Source organism: Ambystoma mexicanum, chromosome 3p (assembly GCF_040938575.1).
Source record: "Ambystoma mexicanum isolate Mex_15411 chromosome 3p, UKY_AmexF1_1, whole genome shotgun sequence".
In the NCBI taxonomy this organism is placed as follows: domain Eukaryota; kingdom Metazoa; phylum Chordata; class Amphibia; order Caudata; family Ambystomatidae; genus Ambystoma; species Ambystoma mexicanum.
This window is the reverse complement of record NC_090925.1, coordinates 474,271,000-474,294,394: the sequence shown is the minus strand read 5'-3', so window position 1 is coordinate 474,294,394 and position 23,395 is coordinate 474,271,000.

The following is a 23,395-nucleotide window of genomic DNA, read 5'->3' as shown; positions in this document are numbered from 1 at the left end:
TGGTGTATCTAGCAGCCAAAGAGGCGTTATCGGGGAAAGATATGAGTCTGTCGGCCCTTTGGGCGTATGTGAAGTAAAGCATGTGACTAAAAGGAAGGTAGTAGAGGAATGGAAGAAAGATGGGACAAAACCAGAAAAGACTGTCACTATTACAGGCTACAGATGAGTGTCAGGCTTCGTAAAGGCAAGACCAACATTTCGGAAAGTCGCTTGCCAGGCACTGCTGTAGTGCTAATATCTGTACATTAATGGTAGCAGGTGAGAAAATGATGTAAGTACCTGGGCATCTAATAGCAGTGGCTGAAAAATGCCTAATACTTAAACACAAGCCAAAATTGGTGGATTTGCTAATGCTTATTTTTAAAAGAGCATACATGAAGAATATGCGCAGTGCTTATAAATCAAGTGGCTGAAGGCACACCTGCTTAAGTCCTTTTCATTACATCAGTAGCGTGTTAACAGCTTCAAGTAAGTCATTAACTCTCAGCAGACCACTTTGAAAATGCACTTGTGGTCACTTTGACTGCAGAGCTTGATGGTAAGCCTTGATTAAAGCAAGCTCAAAAAGTTCCCATGAGGTGAAATTTTGTGCGGGCAGTGTTAGGGACTGGGTGAGAATGGCATAGACATTAGACGTGGCCCTGGGCAGTCAATGGGTGGGCAAATAACCAAACAACACCTAAAAGCTGTGTTCCCTTCTTATATGCCATTTATCCCTATCCGTAATGTAATGCAATACTTTGGGATTAAAGGTGGAGCAAATGCCACCTAATATCCAAAACTAAAAAACTTCTGGGGCTATATGACACAACACTTAAGATAAACATGGGTCAAAATGCAGTAAATCTGCAGTCAATCTGGATTTATTCATGAACTGGAATGCATGAAAATGGAAACTGCCCACATTATAGTAAGTACTGAGCACTGTAAGGGGCTCCTAACAAGTATGGCGCTGCAGGAAGAAATTGGCGGTAACAGAAATACTACCACTTTTCCTGCACTGCCAAAGTAAGAGTATGGCCCTGGAGTCTGGGATTTACTTCCAGCATTTTGCTGGAGGTAAACCCTCCCACTGTCTGCTGAAAAATCGGCACATCGGTGTAATTCTGCCAGTGGTAATTCCAGAAATAGGCACTTACTCTGCCACCACCACTTGTAATCCAGTGGTAATTCTGCCAGACCAAGTGGCGGTAACAGTAATTCAGTTGGGCGGTATTCGTAATAAGGCCCTATGTTTTGGTGCCCAAAATAGAAAGAGCCAAGAAGTGACAAGAAGACTGCATTGGACCATCAGAAACTTAGTTCTAAAACTCTGGAAGACCTGTTAAATTAAGAAAGTAGGGTGAACATTTGAAAATACATCTTTGACACAGAAAAATGGGGATAATTGCAAGTGATGCACTGGATGTAAGCTAAGGGGAACACATTGTGATGGAAAAATATGCCAAAAATAATCATCGTAATCATAAGAAGGATAACCGCTGTAGTGATTTGAGTGATCCAGGTATTAGTAACAATTTGCCTGCTTTGACAAGGTTCAAGCAAACCAAGTGAAAGAGAAAAGTAAAGGAAAACATACATGGCAGTGGTGATGCTAGTATGTGCTGTTATCCATCTGACTTCCCCAAATTCTTTATAAATAATGATTTGGGTATGTTCCTATCTATCGCCATTTACCAGGGTAATCCTTTTCCCTACTCAGCCCCTCATTTTCCTCAAGGAGGAGCATCTGTCCAAAAGGGCCCTATCGTTTCCAAGGAGCTGTGATTCTCTCTTGGACTGTTGTCATCTGCGCATGTGGAGTAAATAGGCATGGGTATCCAAGTGAACCCCAAGTTCCCATGCTTTCTTACTATCTATGTGGAATACCCCACTAGATCCTTGCTGTGTGCGAGCGCGAACATGAAAGAGATAAGTAGCGTTAGCTCTCATGGAAAAATCATGGATGGCCCAATAAAGCAGATCCCTGTGGACTATGTTTGCTTTCCGCAAACGCTAAAAAGAAGACTTTCGTGATCCCAGAGGTGTTGCTAGGTCTGGAAAAGATCAGGGCTATGCTAATGTATGGACTGGCGGGACTCGGGGCTGGCTAGCCTTTTGGTTATAGCTCCTGAGCTTCTATCTGGGGCTACAACCAAAAGACCCAGGCTATAGCCCCCTCACGCCCCTCCCGACCCCTCCAAGTGACGCCTCTGGGGATCCCTGCCTCTCCACCAGCTTTAGAGGACTGATGCTGGAGGTGGACATGCCTTTCTGTTCGCAGCATGCAGCGGTGAAACGCATGGAGCAGATTTCATGCTGTGGTGTCCCCTCTAGGCAATAAATATAATAGAACCGATGTGGCAAAACCAGCAGAAAGACGTTTTCTGTGGCTTTTCACACATCCTCACCAATTTGCACCCTCATGAAAACGAATATTGTAACATTTCTTTCCTTGTAGGACTGAAATGAATATATCTAATTAATATACATAAAGCATTACAGTATGAATGACGCATGATGTTGCAGTCATATGGGTGTATGTGTCAGCTATGTAGCACAGATCACACGTCCAAATATTGACTATTGTTCTTAATGGATAAAGTCATTGTATTGCAATTGATAATAAAAAGTAGCTATTTCGTGCTGCCCAATCTCTGGCATATCAACAAAGCAGCTGCCAAATAAGCAGATTTGGACATACCAAAAACAAATGCGATTGCTCTTCAAATTATTCTCTACCCATTAAGCACACCTGTTACATTTTCCTAAGTATTCATACAATGTAGCTAAATCTATATTCTTCAGTTGTGAGGATGGATGTGTGTGAAAGGTAAGTACATTGTTCAGTAGTCTCAACTTCTTTGAGGAATTTCTTCAACGTTTTCAATACTAATAATAATAATATTTATTGTGTTACAGTTCTAATTAAACTTTACACAAATTCAAATAAACATATATCAATAATTAGAAAAATACACTGTCAGCATATCACTCAACAATTAATAATCTCTTAAAATCAGATTTCTGATGAAACATATGAAGTTAGGAGTAAGCAGAGGGGATTTTATATAGGCTTAAATCCCAGTACTTCAATTCACAGTAATCTCTACTTAGCTAAAATCGCTCTTATTTAGTACGCTACAGCTTTATACCCAACCTGGATTCCACACTCAGCCAGATGGTATATAATGCTGTCAATAATCGCATACTATTAGAATTTACACAGTGGTGCCAGAATAAATCATCTTTGATGTAATTAATATCATGGGTAAATGGTCCCAATAGGATGGAGATTGTTATAGTCATTTCGGGGCAGCCAGTTAAAAGATGTTTTGCCGTTTCCTGCTGTTCTTTATTTTTACATAATCGACATGTGCGCAGTTCGGCGGCTATCTTATCTTTGCGCCCAGTAATCGAAAACGTTGGTAATTGCTCTAATCTAAGTAATAGAATAAATCGTCTGAGCCTAACAGATGGACAGATGTTCAGATAGCTCTGGGGTTTCTTGAATTCATAAAGTGTATATTGAACAAATTTATAGGTTTTTAGATTCCTTAGATGTTCGAAATTTTCAAGCCAATCCCAGAGATCAATGCGCTTCTTAAGGGCCCTAAACACTTCTTCTGTACAGGGTCCTTCTCGAATTTGCCAGCCTATTTCGGCATACAATCTGGACATCTCATGTATTGTATTGCAAGACGATTTTTCCTTGATCATTTCTTGGTAGACAGCTGACAGGAGCCCATTCCCTACATCTCGGGTCATCCTTTGATAAATCATGGCCCGCTTCTTTAATACAGTTGCTTTTAGTGAGATCAGGCCAAGTTCCAGTCTAATAATGGCCATCGGTATACATGGGGGTAGACCTAAAACCGCTCGCCAAAATTTACCTTCAATAACCTGAAGCCAATTTAAATCTATGTTGAGAAGCGCTTCCAGCCCGTAGATTATCGCAGGAGAGAAGGCTTGTAAATATAATTGGCGTGTTCCCCAAAGGGTAAAACCACCCTGCTGGACCGTCAACTTATGAAATAGAGCAGTCAATTGAGCCGCTCTGATGTTACGCGATTGTTTACATAAGGGATAATCTCCAGAGATTTCAAAGTCAATCCCCAAGTATCGATAATGGGGGACATATGAAATATTTTCCAGGCCTACTGTTAATTGCACCCGAGATATCTTCTTTTTTGTGTAACACATGAGCTTGGTTTTTTCGAGATTAATGCTGAGGCCATTGGCTTCTGCATATTCCCATAATGCAACTGCTGATCTGCGAATCCCACTGATGGTATAATCAAGAATAACCAGGTCGTCTGCATATGCTAATACAGCACAGGAAGATTTACCTATTTTTGGTGGACAATTGTTAGCTACAGCTATTGCCATTGGTATATCATAGACATATAGATTATAAATAAGGGGAGCAGTAACACAGCCTTGTTTTACTCCCCTATTTTGGGATACGTTCTTAGTCATGTGACCTTCTTGATCAAGTCTCAATCTGGCGAAGTTATTTTGATGGAGGAGTCTAAGATAATATGTTAATCCATCCGGGCATCCCATTACCTGCAGTTTCTTCCATAGCCGGTTTCTAGGGATCGAATCAAAAGCTGCTGTGAAGTCTATATATAAGGCATATAGTGGTGTTGCCCCTGGTTTAAGGGCTCTTGATCTAAGAATGTCCATAACCATGATATTGTAGGATGTAGAGTAGCCCTGTCTAAACCCACTCTGAAATTTCGATAGGACACCAGAGTTCTCAGCCCATCTTTGTAGTTCTTGGAGAAGTAAGGAAGCAAATATCTTCCCAGAGGCATCGAGCATAGAAAGCAACCTATAATTACTGGGGTCGAGTCTGCTTCCCTTCTTATAAACAGGGATTAATATCGCCTGTTGCCAGGAGCAGGGGATTTTACCAGTGTTTAAGACTTTCTTAAATAATATAGCTAGCAATCTTGCCCAGAATTCTGGGTGAGCTTTTATAACAATATTAGCTAAGCCATTAGGGCCTGGCGCTCGGGAAGATTTTATCTCTCCAATTTTATTCAGTATAGTTTCATATGATACTATCATCGGGGCAGTAGTCGGGGGACTGCCTAACAGGCTACCATTATCATCTTCCAGGTTTCGGTTTTCTAGGAATTTAACCCAAACCCCGGCCTCAATAGGATTAGTTAAGGCTCCCTTTTGGGTTCCACTTGCATCACTTAAGAGAGACCATATTTTTCGTGTCTTACCTTCACAGATGGTCTTTACTAATCTTTGCCAAGAGAGTAGCTTATCCCCCCTTCTCTTTACCTTAATGGCTGATCTATATCTGTTTTTAATTTCTCTTATCTTTGCATAACAATTCTCACCAGGTAAGTAGGCTCGTTTAACCCAACGGAGTTCTGCTCGAAGAGTCCGCTTCAAGTCTCTAATGGTTTTATCATAAGGCATTTTTTTTATCCGACTGACTAGTCATTACTCCTGTTGACACCGATGCATGTGTACCCACAAAAGCATAAATCCACTTCTCAATGGCCTCAATACTCATTGCACTGAAATTGAGGCCTTTGTGTGATTCAAGTGTCTCCAAAGCCTCAATTGCACGTGCTATATTATTGTCTGACCAGGAGATCCTGTTGCCTGATGTGTTAGTTTTCAGCAACCCTAGGTTACTACGAAATTGTTGTTCTCTAGTGCTACTAATTACACAGTTCAGGACAGCATGATCACTCCATTCATTAGGGTTAACAGTCATATCTTCTACTAAATGAAGAATCTTAGGGCAAACAAATATATAGTCCAACGTACTGTGGGCTTTACCATTCGTCCATGTTTGATGGCCCGGATGATCACTCATCGTTCTACCGTTCAACATTGTCAAATCCCAGGACTCAAACAAATATTCCCATGCTTCCCCTTCCACCCCTTTTCTATTATGGACCATCTCACTCCGATCTTTCAATTTTTCATTTCCCGTTTTACTTTCCCGTCCCTTCATATGGCAGTTGAAATCCCCAGCGATAATTATCCCTGCACCAGCTGATAAAGTCAGCCAAGAGGCCAATATATCATGGAGAGAATCTTGTAGTTGTTCACTTAAGATTGCCCCAGGGGGGTTATAAAGATTTATCAACAAGATTTTATCCAAAGGGTCCTTGCTGTTCAAAGTTATTTCTACTGCCATTAGATTACTTTCGAGATTAGAGTCAATTTTTCTGGAAAATAGTGAATTAGTCACCCCTATGACCATGCCTCCATATGGTCTGCCTTTTTCACCCCTTCTGGCAGATGAATGGTGGAGAACAAAGCCGTCTAAGAACAAAGGATCGATGGCCCACGTCTCCTGTAGGCAGAAGCAGCTTTGCTTCTCCAATAGCTTTGTTGACCCTTCAGGTGACAGAAGATGCGCAAAACCCCGACAGTTCCATGATAGGATCAATAGGTTTCATGGTCTGGATAAAATCTCGGGAAGTGCATCTGCTAGCCATTTAAGCACTTGTTTGACATCAGATGCTTCCACCCTTTTATCCATCGGAAAGTTTAGAGGAGTCGTTGTTGCTGAAGAGAACACTGCCTCTTCCTCGGTGCTATTCGGGTCTATTTCGTTTATATCCGCGTCGACTTCGACATCCACTGTTTTTAGTTCCACTTTAAAACTCCTAAGCAGATCAGCCGTTGCTATGAATTTGCAGTGTAAAGCTGAAACGTTGTTGTTAGGACCTTTCAGAGGTTCCACAAATTGGAAGTCTTCTGATTTAAGTACCCGTAATTGTGGAACAGAGTAAAGTCTTATCAATAGCTCAGAGCGTGATAGCCACTTCGTATTTTTGCTTTGGTATAAGTTCTTGATCAAGCATATTCGACTTCCTTTCTCCGTTGTTTTGTTATCCACCGTGACTTCATCCTCTTTGTCTCCTGAAACTTCATGTACTACTGGTTCACTTAACACTGTTTCTGCAATTATATGAGCTATCTCTTCCTCCCCTTGAGCATCTTCCTCATCGGCTTCCAATTCCACCGTTTGTTCAGGAATAAGCCAGCTGGTCAGGCAACCCTCACCAGCTGCTTTCCTCTTTTTTGCTCTAGCTAATTTTTTCCTACTCTTCTTAGTCGGGAGAGTAGGTGATTTCTGCACTGCCTTTGAGGTAGACTTCACCCCAGACTTTTTCGGCTTTCCCTTTTTCCTGGCCAGCCTCTTCTGTTTTTTAGAGAAGAATGGATTAGGACTATTAGCCTCTTCAACGATTTCCAGGCTCTGCTGTCCTCCGATTGCATCGGCCATATGGATAGCATCAGACAGATTTATTTCTGCTTCATCAGGATTCCTTCCTCTCTCTTTTTCCATCATTGTTAGAGACTCAGTATTGGCTAAGATGCGCCCTGACATCTTCAGCAAGATTTTTAATGCAAACTGCAGCGATGCCACAGATGACTGGATCTCCGCAATTTCCACTGCTCCTGGGTAAGTCTTATCCGTTTGGTCAGTTTCAACCTCCGGGTCATCCTCAATAGAGACCATCGCAAGGGTCGGTGAAATGGACAGTCTCTCCTGTCCCCCAACCACTGAGTGTTCCTCAGAGATCATCGATCTTGATCTATTTACCGGCACCTTGGCGGTATTGGCCGACCTAAGAACCGGTAATGGTGTCATAGATCTTTGAATGTTGAGGCATAAGTCCAATAATGAATTATTGTCAATGTCATCAAAATTAGACACATTCGATAGGTCATTGTCATGCTGATCCTGCGGGTCTTCCTCAATCGCCGTGGAATTAATTTCACGTGGATGATTAACAGGGAAGAATTTCGTGATAGTATCTTGGTTAGCTGGTTGGGCCTTTTTTGGCTTACGCTTACCCATAGGGACTTCTTCGTTCCCAGTGTTCGCCGATGTGATTACCGCTTTAGACTTCCTAAGGTTGTATGCGGTAAAATTCCGCTCGCTTCCTGATTGCATTAGGACCAGGGCTGGAATAAATAATTCGCACTCAGGAAATGGATTTAGTCTCTCAGGTCCTACTAGCGCTGTTGCACCACGGACTAAGATCCAGCGAGTGTCTCTTTTTGGTATCAGTATCTTTTGCCCCCCAACCCCTTGTCAAGCTCCACAGTTCAGGGGGCACAGTCTTCCAGAGTTATTACACTCCCTTATTATTCTGAGGACCGTCTAAATGCCATTCAAGGAGCCAACAATGGGATAAGGAATAGAAGGGAGACTGGGGGGGGGAAGAGAGGGGAGGGGGAAGGGATAGAAGGGGGGGGGGGAGAGGAAGAGATGGGGGAGGGTGTGGAAGGGAGAAAAGGGAGAAAAGCGTAACGCAGGGCAAGGCAAGGCAAAAGTATTCCACTACTGCCTCAATGAAAAAATAAATTTCACATTAGTTTCATCACCGCAGCCACAGAACACAGCAGTTGTTGCCTTCACTGTTAATCCTCCAGCAGTCCACCGCCCCGTCAAGCCGCACTGCTCTCAGGAAATCTCACACGCCACACAGCCGGTGTTAATTAAGGTTAATAGTCAGGTGCCATATATAGCACAGACTACCTCTAAGACCCTATTCACAGGTCACAGAGCCACTAAATATTAGTTTAATTATTGCATTTACTCCGGTGCCAAACAGATAGCAAACAGAGATATTGCAAAAGAATTACCAGGTATTACAGGCTCTTCTGAATAGGACTTGCACCGTGTCACCGTGTCCGCGAAGTGCAGTGGCAGAGTACAAGCAGCACAGCAACACCGCAAGGGTCACAAAGATCGCAGCCTCACAATCAGCTGGGAGACTGAGATAAACTGAGGAGCGTAGCGGGAGAAAGCGGCACCACAGCCCCGTCAATTCCGTCAGCCGGCGTGGATCAGGGGAGGATTCGCAGCCGCTCACAGCCCCACCGCTGCTCCGTCACTCGCACACTCCAATGGTTTCCCAATTAGAGAAAGGGACCCAACGTATCCCGTAGAGCCCGTAGAGCCGTCAAGCCGCACCTCACACAGCCGTAATGCAATGCTGCACAAGCGCAGTAAGGCCGCTTCCGACAGCCGATTTCACGCACTACGTTACATATTACAAACAAGGAGCATCAACGTTTTCAATACATTTATGTCCTTTAGCATTAAAGTTGAAATTGGTAGAGTATAAATAACATGTATCAACCGATTACAAACCTGCTATATTACCTACATGTGGCATTTTACATGTCACTAAGTTACAAACAGCGTTTTACTTGCTTTCAATAATCTGAGGTGTGCATTTAAAAGAAACACACATTTGCAATTGCAGAAACCGAAAGATTGAAACTTGTGCTTGAGCAATGGAAACTATATCCCCTTTGTTGATAACATTCCCATGCTAGTCAAATAGTTGACCAACCTAGATCAAATTAATATAACATGTTTTTAGTTGAGTCTAATTGAACTGTATATGGAAATGACACAATATTTCCAACAGTTTTATATTAATTTAAAATAATATATGATATGCGTGACAGAATGCCATCTGGTGCAGCTGTAAAAGGCTTAACTTGTTTGATTTGTATTAATATAAAATGATGCAAGTAATTCTGTTTCTGAAAGTGAGGTCTGCTAACCACATCCTCCTTTCAAAATGTTCCATGCCAAAATAATAGTGCACATAGGTGCCTTGCAGTAATCAGTCTACTGACAATTACTGTGCCAGCTCTGCTGTGGCTCTGAGTGGGTTTAGAGGTCCCCTGTATATCCCTGGCAGCTGCTGGATTGCAACGTCACTGCAGGCACAGGTGGAAAATGTATTTCTACACCTCCAATCTAAAATATATTAATTGTCATCATTAATCAGTCTGCATGCAGGTACATCTGCAGGTATACTCCATCCCTGGTTATGACATGGTGACTGATAAGAGCATGGCTAGAAGAGAACCGGGTGGCTCTAGGCGTGAATATCCACACTAAGCAAAAGTAGAGAACTGTCTTAGTTTATTTAGACAGAAGTACAACATCTCAAAAAATGATACATATTTTAATTATTAGATACAAAATAAAATTAATTTATCAACATACTAAAACACATAAAAAACATGAAGATTATTCATAATTAACCAAAGATCTTAATAAAAAAAACACGGCTTTCTTAATTCACCAGTAGGGAGGATCACACCATCCCCCAGTGAACCTCTCCCATCCCCTGGAAACGCTCTAGAAGCAGCACTGACATAACAAAACCAGCCTCACAGCAGGGTGATGATCATTGGAATGCCTTTGTAGTCATAGATGGAAGGTAGGCCTGGAGAGGGGTTCCACCATCTTGCTGTCAGTTATGGGCCTCTTTCTTTTTCTTTTCCTGTAAGCAAGCCACTCTGTGTGCTGTCATAAGACAAAGGGCATTTGTTACAATAATGTGGTTAGAACCACTTAGAGGCTGCTTGATTTGTACCAATTCCCTTGGACACCGTCATTTTATTAATTCCTTGACTCTAAAAAGAATAAGAAGAATACAGTTTTGGACCTCTATGAGGATTACAGTACATGTCAAAGTCCTCTGCAGGAAGGTGAAGACAGACAGAATGCATCCAAGGCAGAGGAAATCTCTGTCCCCTAACGATCCCCTGGGAACAGTGGGGGTGATTTGGCCTCACTGTGACTGCACTGAAAATAGATCCCTGTCAATGGAGGTGAAGCAACCCCTATGGGTGCCAGAAGTGAGCGTGAATCAGAAGAACCAACCTTGTCAGAAAAGCTCCCCTTATCCTGGAACCCCTTGACTGTGATTCACAGCAACCATACGTCCAAGAGCAGCTGGAGTTATGTTTCCAATTCAAAATTAAGGCATTCAAGTGGCTCTCAGGGTATTTGAAAATACTTAAAGTATTGAATGTCAAAGAGTTGAAGAGGACCAACTTAAAATTAGTGTATATCATCCTTTTGATGTGAATGATTCTGTCTGGGGCAGATAAGGGGAGATGTTGATCCTAAATATTTAATTTGTGTTTTGATATATTGTTTTTCTTCTAGAAGTAGGTTCCAAACCAGCATTTCAGTTTTAGCTTGAGTTACCCTATAATCCACAATTTTGACAAAAGGATTTGATTGGAATGAGTGCATTAAACCAACACGTTGTACATAGACAATCATGTCCACCACATTGATGCAATAAACTTTGATTAGGGATGTAGAGACAAGTCGGGGCACAAGTTCCTCAATGTATAATGCAAAGAAGAGAAATACAGGGCATACCTTTAAGCAGGCCTTCTTCAGTTTTCAGCACTAACCCTAGATTAATGATGCAAAACGTAGTCATTGATTATTTGTCTAAAGCCAACACAGACATAACAAAAAGCTTTCTCCATTGTGACAGCTATCTCTGACAATTTAGTTTGCATGATCTGAGGCCGCCAAAACATCAAACATAGGGCCTCATTACGACCCTGGCGCTAATGGGTTAACGGCGCTGTAAAAGGCTGCAGCGCCGTTAACCCAATAGCGCCTAATTACGAGGTCCCTTTGCGGGACCCGACCTTAACGGCTGGTTTTACCAGCCGTAAAAGTAGGGACCCGCAAAGGGACCTTGGTGCTAAGTACGGTGCCGCAATTTGCGCCACCGTACTTACCACCTTCCCCATTCCCATTGAGCCCTATGGGGCACAAATGGGAATGGGGAGGGGCCATGGAGGAAGGGGGAATTACTGGCCCGCCAACCTTGTAATGGGGTGGTAATTCCCCCTTTCTCCATGGCGGAGTCGGTAACTTACCGGCATGGAACATGGTGCTAATAGCACCATGGTCTTCCGCCAGGGTCATAATGAGGCCCTATAATTTCCTCAAATAAATGTTCTTAATACCTTGTTGGTGTTCATGGGTCAGTGATATCAGCCAAATACATAACTTAGTTTTCCATTATCATGGTGAAACCATTGCTGTGTATATCCTGTGCATACACACATTTAGGTGGCTGGAGAGTATTAGTTTTGGATGCCTTAAAAAAGTGCAAAGTGGCAGTGTCAGAAACATAAAAGATGCAGTAACGAGGCAATGGGACAAATAAGAGGTAACCGTACTAGGAATACATGATTGAGACATATGAGCAGCCAAATACCATTATGGATTATTTACATAATGTACTATTAAAATATCATACAGGAAAACCACATTTAAAGGGATTTACCCACCTTCTTCAAGGATAGATTAATCGAATCCATCCTTGATGAATATTGGTAACTGGAAGAATATCCCACCATGTTGGGCTTTGTAAGGATATTTGGCATGTTACAGCACAGAGTACAGCACTACTGCACAAGTAGCATTACAGCACTACTGCACAAGTAGCATTACAGCACTACTGCACAAGTAGCATTTTTTTTTTGCAGCACCACCACAAGGGTGCGGTGCATTGCTATATGGGTTAGCAGATTAACAAGGAAAGACAGGCTATTCAGTCAAAAAACGATTTTAACATATAAGATGCAAAGCTATTTTTACAGTTAAAAGCACACGTGTTCATTTAAAAATGCACACTATTTTTCACCTGAAATGCCTATATTGCTAGAGACACATTTGAAAATTAACAGCTAACATATTAACCATTAACCTGACTAATAAAACCTTATTTTATTATAACTCACTAATAAAATGTGTTCTCTACTGCAGAATTAGGCATATTTTGAAAACCAGTTAAATGAGTGTGCAGATTTTTCCTCTCTTCTCTGCCTGATTATCCGTGTTGTTGTGCACAGTAACTGCAGGAGGAAGGAAGTCAGATTTGCAACAATTGCAAATGTATAAGCGAAGCTATTGTTTAAAAGTAGGAGGATGAGAGATGATGGATTTCATTGGAACACGTCATAAAGAGGGCTGAGAGGAAAGTTTTAGTGGGCAGTAGCAGGGAAAAAGACAGGAGACATCTTTCTGCACTACTGGGGAGAAGACCTGGCTGTGGGGGTGTCCTGCTGCAGTCGAGACTGGGGAAAGCTGAAAGAATTACATTTCCACTGGCAGAGGCTGTCCTATCTGAAAAAGCTGAGAATTCCAGGCAATGACCCCGGCTTGAGAAGGCAAGCGTCCCTTTTCGTTGGAGTTAAGCCAAGAGAGCCACATTCACAGAGAGAATCCTCTAAACAGATAAGGTAATTACCTAACTGGGGGAGCTGTGTGTGTGCACGAAAGTATGCAGTCAGTGTAGAAAAATGAAAGTCCCGTGCGTGTCTTAATCAAGTGCTAATGTTGCAATTTAAGTTCTGTTCTCCGCCACTATAATTGCAGTGTGTCATTGAAAATGCTTTGATTGTTCCCTTTTATTGCTGTAAAGAATGAGATTATGTCTAAATGCAAATTTTATAATACAGAAAATATTTGAAAACAGACGGGTGGTTTATTTTCTATTTACCATTACAATGCCAATGATGTGGGGAGATTTTTAAACAGTGCAATGGTCATTTTAAGACAGATGTGTGTATGTCAGAATCAGTATGAATAATTGTGAGTGACTGTAGTATAACTTGTTGGAGGTACATGAGCCAACGGGAAGAGAGACTCTCTGAACATAGCTCCCTACCGTATATAAGGTAGTGGAAATTACCACAAGACTACCACATATAGCTCTCTGTCGTAAATAAGTCAGTGAGTTTGCCCATGGTGGCGCACCAACACTATCCCTGGAAATTGTGGTTTCCCTAGAATGCAGGTCTGAGGTCTCTCTAGTGATCACACGAAAAATCTAAGCGAAGATAAGGGATTCTGGACATTGGGGCCACAAATAAAACAAGGGAATTATGCTCACCAAAATACCACCAACCACGTATACCAAATATGCAGGTCTGGGTGCTGAAATAATGCATGTCCATTGTATTATTGTTGCACATGGCCAAATCTGAATACAAAGAGTGATTATTGCTAAGTTATTTCTCAGCGGTAATAAAATACCGTCAGGCCCCAAATCTCCACAAAATACCCTACATATTTATGGTGCGTTGCAGGCCGGGAAAGTGATCATAGAGTACCTACTGGGCGTGGCAAGCGTGTCTCACACTGCCATTTGCACATTAAAAGGGAACCCATTTTATAATAGCAGTGTGCCACTAAAAACGAATTTCAGAATGTCACAAAGGGAAACCACATTCTCAGATCTAGTGCAATATTTAGAGGCAAAGTTATTTGCACATGGGAATTGGTCTTCGAACAGTACCTTAGAATGGAGTAACCGCATTCAGGGTGAGGTGCAGAAAGAAAAACTAGACAATATTTTTGCAGAAGGCAGCATAATTCAGGTCTGCCTTACAAGATTATTGAATGCAGCCGATAAAAGTGCAGAGAAAGACTGTTTAATACGGCTATGCGGCAAAATATGGTTTATTTTAAACAAGTCACTGCGAATGCAAGAGAATGATACTCAGCTAATTAACAGGTTAAAGACTGAATTAGATGGGGCAAGTAAAAATCAGGAAATGTTGAGAGCAGAATTGGATGTATGCCAAAAAGACATGCAATTAAAATGCAGAGACTTTGATACTCAGTTATCCAAAAACAAGAAACAATTTGAAGATAGTGAGCAAGAATTGACACACTTAAAAGCCTTAGTGGATCACATTAGGCAGGATAAAGATGAGGTTGTTTCAGAAATGCAGATTTTACAAAAAGAACATTGCGAAAAAGAAGGTGATCTCCAGAGTGTAGAACAAGAAATGATTAAAATGATCCAAGAAAGAGACAAGAGAAGTAAAGAGTTCAATGAATGCCAAATGCAAATGTGCGATATGCAGGAGGCAATTAATAAAATGAGTGATGAAAATAATTATTTGCATGATGAAGCCAACAGACTCCTTAAAAAGTGTAAGGACTTAGAACAGCAAATGTGCATTCCCAGGTCCCAGGAGAGGCGGCAGGGCACCACATTCAATGGAGTGGAGGTGAATTCTAGCTCTGCCCAAAGAGCTAGTGCCCCAGTGACTGGGCCGGTGACTGAACTTGGTTGCAGCGCCCTTGGGGGATTTGATACTCCCATTGGGGGCAGCCACCAATCTCATACACCTGAAAACAGGATTGAATCACAAAATAGTGCAATTCCATGCATTGCAACAAGTAGCCCCATAAAAATAATGAAATCCATTAAAGCCCTGATCAAACCATTTAAAAAGGGAGGTGAATGCTGCATTGAGGATCACTTAGAAGCGGTGCATGACATTTTTAAAGCGCTCCAGATACCTAAGGAACAGTACAGACAATATTTTCATTTAACTTTAGATGCCCCGACGGCCAGCATCATAAGGGGATTAAATGAACAGCAGAATATGACATGGCTGGAGTTTGAAAAAGAAATTAGGCGCCATTTTTCTCCTTTTCAGTCATTGCAGGAGGCAAAGAAAGTTGCGTACACTATTACTGCTGGACCTAATACATCACCTCGCCAATTTTTACAAGACTTAAAAAGAGCATTCTCTCGCTTTGATGTATCTTTTGACTCAAATTCCAATGAGTTTAAAACCGCATACTTCTATGGGCTACAGAAAGACATCATATCCCAATTGGTCCGTGAATTTGACCGTGACAAGTCCCTTGAATGGATTGTACATCAAAGCACCAAGCTATATGAGGTACTCTATTGTCAGGGTAGAGAAAGTGATAAAATGAAAGATACTAGGCCTAAATCTAAAGAACCCTCAGCCACAGTAATGGAAATCAGGTCAGCCAAAATGTCCCTTGAGTCTGCTCAAAGCCAAGGTAAAAATAATGTGACACCTGAACAAAGGGGTAATCAACAAAGATCGCCATTTACTGTACCAATATTCCAATCACATGATCCTAGTAATAGAGAGAGCTACATCAGCCCTAGATATTTAGGAGATAGACCCCGGGTAAGATACCGGTCTGATATGGCAGGTATGAACAATAATCAGAGACAAAATCAAGATCAAAGAAATGATGGTCCCTACCAGTCATTGGGGACACAGAGCAGATTTGATCCCAGCACCATGATATATGGTAATCAGGATAGGCCCCGATATGTGGATCGATTTACTGATAATGGAAATCAATATAGGGGCCAGTACCCACAATCTGAGAGACAGGACATGAAGCAAAACGTGAACTACAGTCCACGCCAGTACAATGATTCCCCACCAGGGGACTATAATCAAAGGATGGGTGCAACCCGCTCCCCTCCACAAATGAATCAAGAGTTCAGAAACCATCCCAACCGGTATCAATCACCTGAGAGGTATCAGAATAGATCCAATCAGGGGGAAAACAACCAATATCGACCTAGGCCACAGAAAGAGGATCCTAGAGAGGTGGAAAGGTTCCAATGCCTTGAGGCCCAAGTGAAAATGTTAGCTGAGCAAATAGGAAAGCTCTATACAGCGCAAAAACAACCTTCCAAAGAGGGGGCTGATGGCCATAGCAATGACCGGGGGGCTTCCGAAAAGTGACTAAGTACTCATGATAACTGCAGTGCCAAAATGACAGATAGCTCTGATATAATTTTGCATAACGACTCTGAGATGTCTAATGGATTAAAAATGAAAGTACCAGTAAATGAAATTGTGACAGAAAGTGCAAATACTTCTAAAAAAGAGGTACGGTTTAACTTAGAGCTAAATAAAACAGTAAAGATTTGCACAAATGAAAAAGAAACATTAGGAATTCCAAAAGAACAAAGGGACAGATTTAAGAAAAATGACTCATGCATGGGGAATACCAGTGAACAGGGAGTAAGTGGGGATGCCATAGCTCCTTCCCTGGGCAAGCAAAACAATTACCAAACACAGACAGAAAAAGGAAATACTCACAAGGAGGGTACAAGTCAATCACCTGAAAAATTCTTTGAGCCACATATTTTTGAAGAGGCTGAAAGGGCTGGTATTACACTAAATGATCACAAATGCACAGAATTAAAAAATGACAAATTGCTGAATGATGTTGTGACACATGTTCAGTTGGAAGGTTGTAATGTGGTCTCTGATGTTACCCAGATGGATGGGCGAACGGTGGCCACACTCCAAAAAACCTCTGAACATGGAGAAATGAATAAAATATCTCGCACAGAAATGGGTAAAAAGGAGGGAAAAATGTCTTTTCATTTACCAATGTGCTTAGCCAAAAGTGAAAAAGACCTGAGAAAGGTGAGCCCTGAAATCAGTAAGAATTCACATTTCTTATGTGTATTAGAGGAAGTTGAGGACAGATATTATGCACCCATCACTGTAGAAGAAAAATGCCACACCTTTGCTATGATTGACACTGGCGCACAGGCCACAATTATGTCCAAGGAGCTGGTAAAGAGTATCAATGAAGGGAGGCCTCCACAGAGTCAGATCACAGTGAAGGCAAATCAAGGCCCAGTGCATAACTTTAATGGGGAGGAGGTGCCCATCATAGGTGTAACTGAGGTTGACATAAAAATAGGAAAGCACAGAATGAAACAAGAGGTATTGATCACATCTATTTGTGAAATTCCATTTCTGATGGGGACAGATTGCCTGAAAAGATTGTCTCCTCTCATAGATGGGGTGAATGGAGTGCTGTGGTCCTTAACCAAAAAACCATTGAGGCCTAAGAAACTAAAATCACAAAACAGCAATATAAAAGAATGTCACACCATTGCCAAAACAAATGATGCTGTGGAGGTATATCTCCAGAATAGCTGCATACCTAGTGTCACTGTTATATTAAGGTGTCAAGACAAAGATCAGAGCGACAATGAAAAACTACCTGTACAAATATACTTGGACCCAAGGAAAGATTGGCAGACTGCCATAGACGAACACACATTACGTTTCTATTTAAAAGAGAATACATGCAAACAGAATATTGTTCCTAAAACAGATTCAGAAAAACACATTACCACTCTGGCAGAGATACACATGGAAGATGAGCAACCATGGGTTCACGCTGGTATAAATGATTATCTTAAAACAATAAAAGCCACTTTAGCGCTTGAACATGAAAGGAGTTTCATTAATGAGAAATTGTTGCAAAAAATTATGGAGAGGGAAGAAATCCCAAAATTTAGGATTAAAAACCAATATGTTTCTGGGTTGGACAGTCCAGACTTTGAAAACCGAATTACAGGCAGATGCATGCTTAAAATTAGCATTGGGCAGAAAGCAATTTACCATAATGTATGAATAGTGAGTGGAGCACAAAATGAATTTTACATGGGCAATGACATCATGCACAGAATGTGTATGGTGTTAGATTTCCTTAATCAAAAAATATGGTCACGCCTAGGTGGGCCGGCGCCTGAATTTGGAGACAAAAGAAGGGCTTATCATTGTGCACAACTAGTTCCTTATGCAGTCGAATTACAGATGAGGAAAAATACTATTGTTCCTGCATTTACAAAACAGTTTGCAATAACACTGAAATGCAAAAATGGACAGCAGATGAAAGGCTCTGATGCATTTGTATGCCTGAATGAATCCATAAAACAGCAAGGCCTGGATTATGAATACATTCCATTGGTAGACATTGGTGAGGGATCTGTAAAAATCATGGTAAATAATAAAGGTTGTCAGGACGTTCATTTAGAGGAAAACTCCCCATTAGGAATGGCCATACAAAAATCACATTATACGGCAGATTTAAATAACATGGTGATTGGGAATATTCCTGAAAAATATGTAGATGCCAGGGGCGAGTTACCAGAACACCTGGACTCTCAGCCCAAAGGAATATTTAAAATTCATTCTGTGTATCCTTATGATGCAAATGAGACAGTGTGCTGCCATCAAGAGGATTGCATAATATTTAATTTAAATGAAAATGAAACAGGAAATCAGCCCATTGAAGTGGAAGCTGATCTGCCAAAATATTTGAAAGTGGCAGCTCTACAAAAAGACACAGCCACACAGTTAGAGGAAAGCGCTGAGATTCCTTTACCAGAAGAGTTTCCAGAATTTTCCAGAATGGTAGAAGAGCAGGTCTCCTTAGCGGATGCATGTAACAGCGATGAGGATCGACGCAATCTGAGGGAAATATTTATGGAGTTTAAGGATGTATTTGCAAAAGATGCTTATGATTGTGGTTTAACTGATTTACATGTGGCCACACTACCAGAAGGTTATAGCAGAAATCCAGTGTTTGTACGCCAGTATAGACTACCGCTGGCATGTTTAGAATCATTGGCAGAGATTATTAAAAATTTGGAATCACGGGGAATAATTAGGCCCATTCATAGCACATCCAATACGCCTATTTTAGGTGTGTTAAAGCCAAATGGTCAATGGCGGCTGTGTGCAGACTTAAGAGAGTTAAATAAAAGAGTACCAGTATCTAGATGGCCACTACCATTCATTGATCAGGGCCTAGCTCAGATACATGGTTCAAATGTATTTACCACGTTAGATCTCACATCTGGATATTGGTGTGTGCCATTGGCAGAGGAGATACAACACCTATTTTCCTTTACATTTGACAGGACTCAATATGCCTGGCTTAGAGCTCCGTTCGGGTACATCAATAGTGGGAGTGAATTTGGCATATTTTTGAGAAAGGCCATGCCGGATGCAGCGGAAAGAGGGACAATAGTTTATGTGGATGATGTCTTGATAAAAAATGAAAACCTTAAAAGCCATTTTGATGAAATAAGACATGTGCTTGGCCAATTGCAGAAAGCAGGCGCCAAAGTATCTTTGCAAAAAGCACAATGGTGCAAGAAAAAAGTGAACTTTCTAGGGCATGAAGTGACTGAACATGGGCTAAATCCACAAAGGAAGAAAATAGAGGCCATACAAAGATTAAAAGATCCTAAAAATGTGAAAGGAGTAAAAAGTTTATTAGGGATGACAGGCTATAACAGAAAGTTCATTGAGAATTATGCAGAAATCACTCAACCATTGACTAAACTGCTTAAACTAAATACTCCCTGGAAATGGGGAAGAGAGCAGTCTGATGCAGTGGCTAGATTGAAGGAATGTCTTGTAAAGGCACCATGTTTAGCATACCCCATAAAGGACAGGGATTTCTTTATAGAAATAGGCTTTTCTGAACATTGTATGTCAGCAGTGTTATCACAAAAACACGATTTGAATCACAAAACCATTGCATATGCAAGTAAGGCATTTTCCCAAGTTGAAATGAAATTTAATGAATGCGAAAAGGCCCTATTAACCACTGTGTGGGCGCTACAACATTTCCGCCCCATTGTTCAGGGAGAAAAGGTGATTATTGAAACAAATCATCAACCTTTGCAATTTTTAGAGAGTAAAAGAATTAGATCAGGCAATCTAGCGCAATCCAGAATCACTTCATGGACGCTGGCATTACAAGGTTTTCCCGTAGAAGTAAGATATGGACAAAATAAAAAGAGACCAATTGCTCAAGGGTTAGCTGACTTACATGACTGTGCAGCTGAACAAATAACAAATGAAATGGATGTGGAAGCTAGTTTGCAGGAGTTTGAACAATCACCACACAAAGCTTTTGATGAAAAAACATGCAAGGATTTGCCAACTGTATATGTGGATGGTTGTGCTTTTCACATTGAAAATGACAGTAATAAACAATTAGTGGCAGGAATAGGAAATGTCTGGTTGAAATGTGAAGGCGTTCCTAGTATAGGGATGAGGATTGGAGATAGGAGCAGTCAGGTAGCGGAATTGGCAGCCATCTATAAAGCAATTGCTACTGCAGTTGATAAAAAGTTCAGTGAAATTGTCCTGGTGACTGATTCTGACTATGCACGGAATAGCTTTGTGGAGTATTTGCCTGGTTGGAAAGCAAGAGGCATGGTTACATACAACAAAAAGCCACTTAAACATGGAAAAATGATACAAGCCATAGACAAATTGGTGTCAGAAAATAATTTAACAATATACTGGAGAAAAATTCGTGGGCATTTAAAAACACCAGGAGAGGATAAGGAGGGAAATGATAAGGCAGACCATCTGGCTAAGATTGGGGCTGTGATGGGAGAATTGCTACCTATTGATTATTTAATGGGTGAAATACAAATTGATGCAGTCACACGTTCTAAAGCACCAAAGGAGGTAGATCAACCGGTGGTGCAGTGGAGTCATGACACGCCAGACCAAGATTTGATTGAGGCACAAAAGAATGATCAAATTTTGGGAATCTATTATAATCATTTGATAGATCCTGAAAAAAATCCTTTAACAGAAAATGATTGTATGGGAAAAGAAGAGTTGAGGGTGTTATTAAAGAACAAAACACGAATTAGATTACAGGATGGGCTCATGATTAGAGAGTCCATAACAGGGCAAATACAGTGGGTAGTACCCCTTTCATTCAGAGGACTAATGCTACACCATGCACACGATGCCATAACTGCAGGCCATAGAGGTTCACAAAAGACATTAGAAATACTAAAAGATTATGCTTACTGGCCACATATGTCCCAAGATGTGGAATTATTAGAGCACCATTGATGAAAAAAGGCCTAACTCTCCCATGGTCAGATTTGCAAATAGACTATGTAGGTCCTTTAAAAAGGTCGAGCAGGGGACACCGCTATATTTTGAGTGTGGTATGTTTGATGTCAAAATGGATTGAGTGCATTCCCGCACCAGATTGTAGTGCGCAAACAGCAGCCACATTGCTGGTGAACCATGTGTTCTCAAGGTTTGGGTTGCCACAAAGAATTGAGTCAGACAGAGGAAGTCATTTCACAAGTACTCTAATGAGTAAGGTATGGCAAATACTAGGTGTAAAAAGGAAACTACATATCGCATATCGGGCGGCGTCTTCAGGTACAGTTGAAAGAAGCAATAGGTCTGTTGTGGACATTTTAAAGAAATTTGTGGCAGAAGCAGGTTCCAGCTGGGATTTGCGTTTACCATTGGTTTTGATGGCAATCAGGTCGACTCCTGCCAAAGCAACAGGTGTTAGCCCCCATGAGGTCTTAACAGGTAGGAAAATGGTGTTACCACAACACCTACTATACAGAACACATGAGCAAACTCTAGTGAGTGCATCCACAGTTCATGAATATATTGATGAACTGAGGAGGCATTTGCAACATGCATTTGCTTTTGTGCAGAGAAATCTGGAAAGAGCTGCTGACAGTGCTAAGTCATATTATGACAAAAAGACATCAGTAAAGGAATACAATGTAGGGGATCAGGTGTACAAGTTTCATTTTGGAAAAAGTAAACAGAAAAATTCTAAATTTCTGGCAGCCTGGCAGGGGCCATTTCGAATTATAGATAAAGTCTCTCCTGTAGTGTATAAAATTTTGAAAAATGAAGGTGAAACAGCAATAGAGCAGTTTGTCCATGTAAATCAAATCAAACCATGCCATCCCAGACATGAGATCAGGCAGCTTGAGCATGTGGAAACGGATAGAGTCCCTTGAGAAAATAAATGGGTGTGATCAGGAGGCAGTGACAAAGAAGTTAAAAAAAAGTTGATTGTTAGGATGGCACATAAACACTGTAATATATGTGAAAATATATAATATAAATAAATAAATAAATAAATAAATAAATAAATAAATAAATAAATAAATGCACATATAACGGAAGCTCGTGGTTGGTGTGCAGAGAGAAAGTGTATTAAATATTGAATGCTGTTTTATATGTGTTTGTTTTCTTTTAACTTGTGTTTAATTTCAAAAAAAAGAAAAAAAAAAACGAAGTATTTTTACCAAGCATGTTTTATTTTTGGCAAAAGGATGAAGTTAGTATTGTGCTATGTACTTAATCTGTTTATTTTCTATTTTGATTTAGACGATTAACATTATTTGATCGGAGGTTCCGGGATCAGAGGCCACGGGAGACGATGGAGTCCTGGAATCCCCTGGATGAAGACCAAAAGATGCCCGCCTCCAGGTGGAGGTGAAGACAAAATAACCGGAATGCCAAAAGAGATGACTACTGTGGATTCAAGATTGCCAAGATGAAAGAGTACTCGAATGAACCGAATAACATCGCTGGTCGGGACATACCAAAAGAGACAAAACAAAAGTTCCGGCATATGAAGTTCCACGTATTTATTATTTTAATTATTTATTTTAACTTGTTATATTACTTATTTGTTTTAGTTAGTTGTTTTATTTCATTGTTTTTAATTGACTTGGAAAATGTAAACTTAAAGTAATGCCACTTCCACTGAGAAGGCAAATGTGGAACATTTTATGAACTGATGGACTCAGATGAAATGTTAATTGCAAATTTTCATTGATGCACATGAATATTCATTTTGTTGGATTGCTATATTGTAAAAAAAAATAGAACAAGTTGTTTTTAGGAATTGGCTTGGATTATAGCCAAGTTCTAAAAACAAAAGGAGGGTATATGTAAGGATATTTGGCATGTTACAGCACAGAGTACAGCACTACTGCACAAGTAGCATTACAGCACTACTGCACAAGTAGCATTACAGCACTACTGCACAAGTAGCATTTTTTTTTTGCAGCACCACCACAAGGGTGCGGTGCATTGCTATATGGGTTAGCAGATTAACAAGGAAAGACAGGCTATTCAGTCAAAAAACGATTTTAAC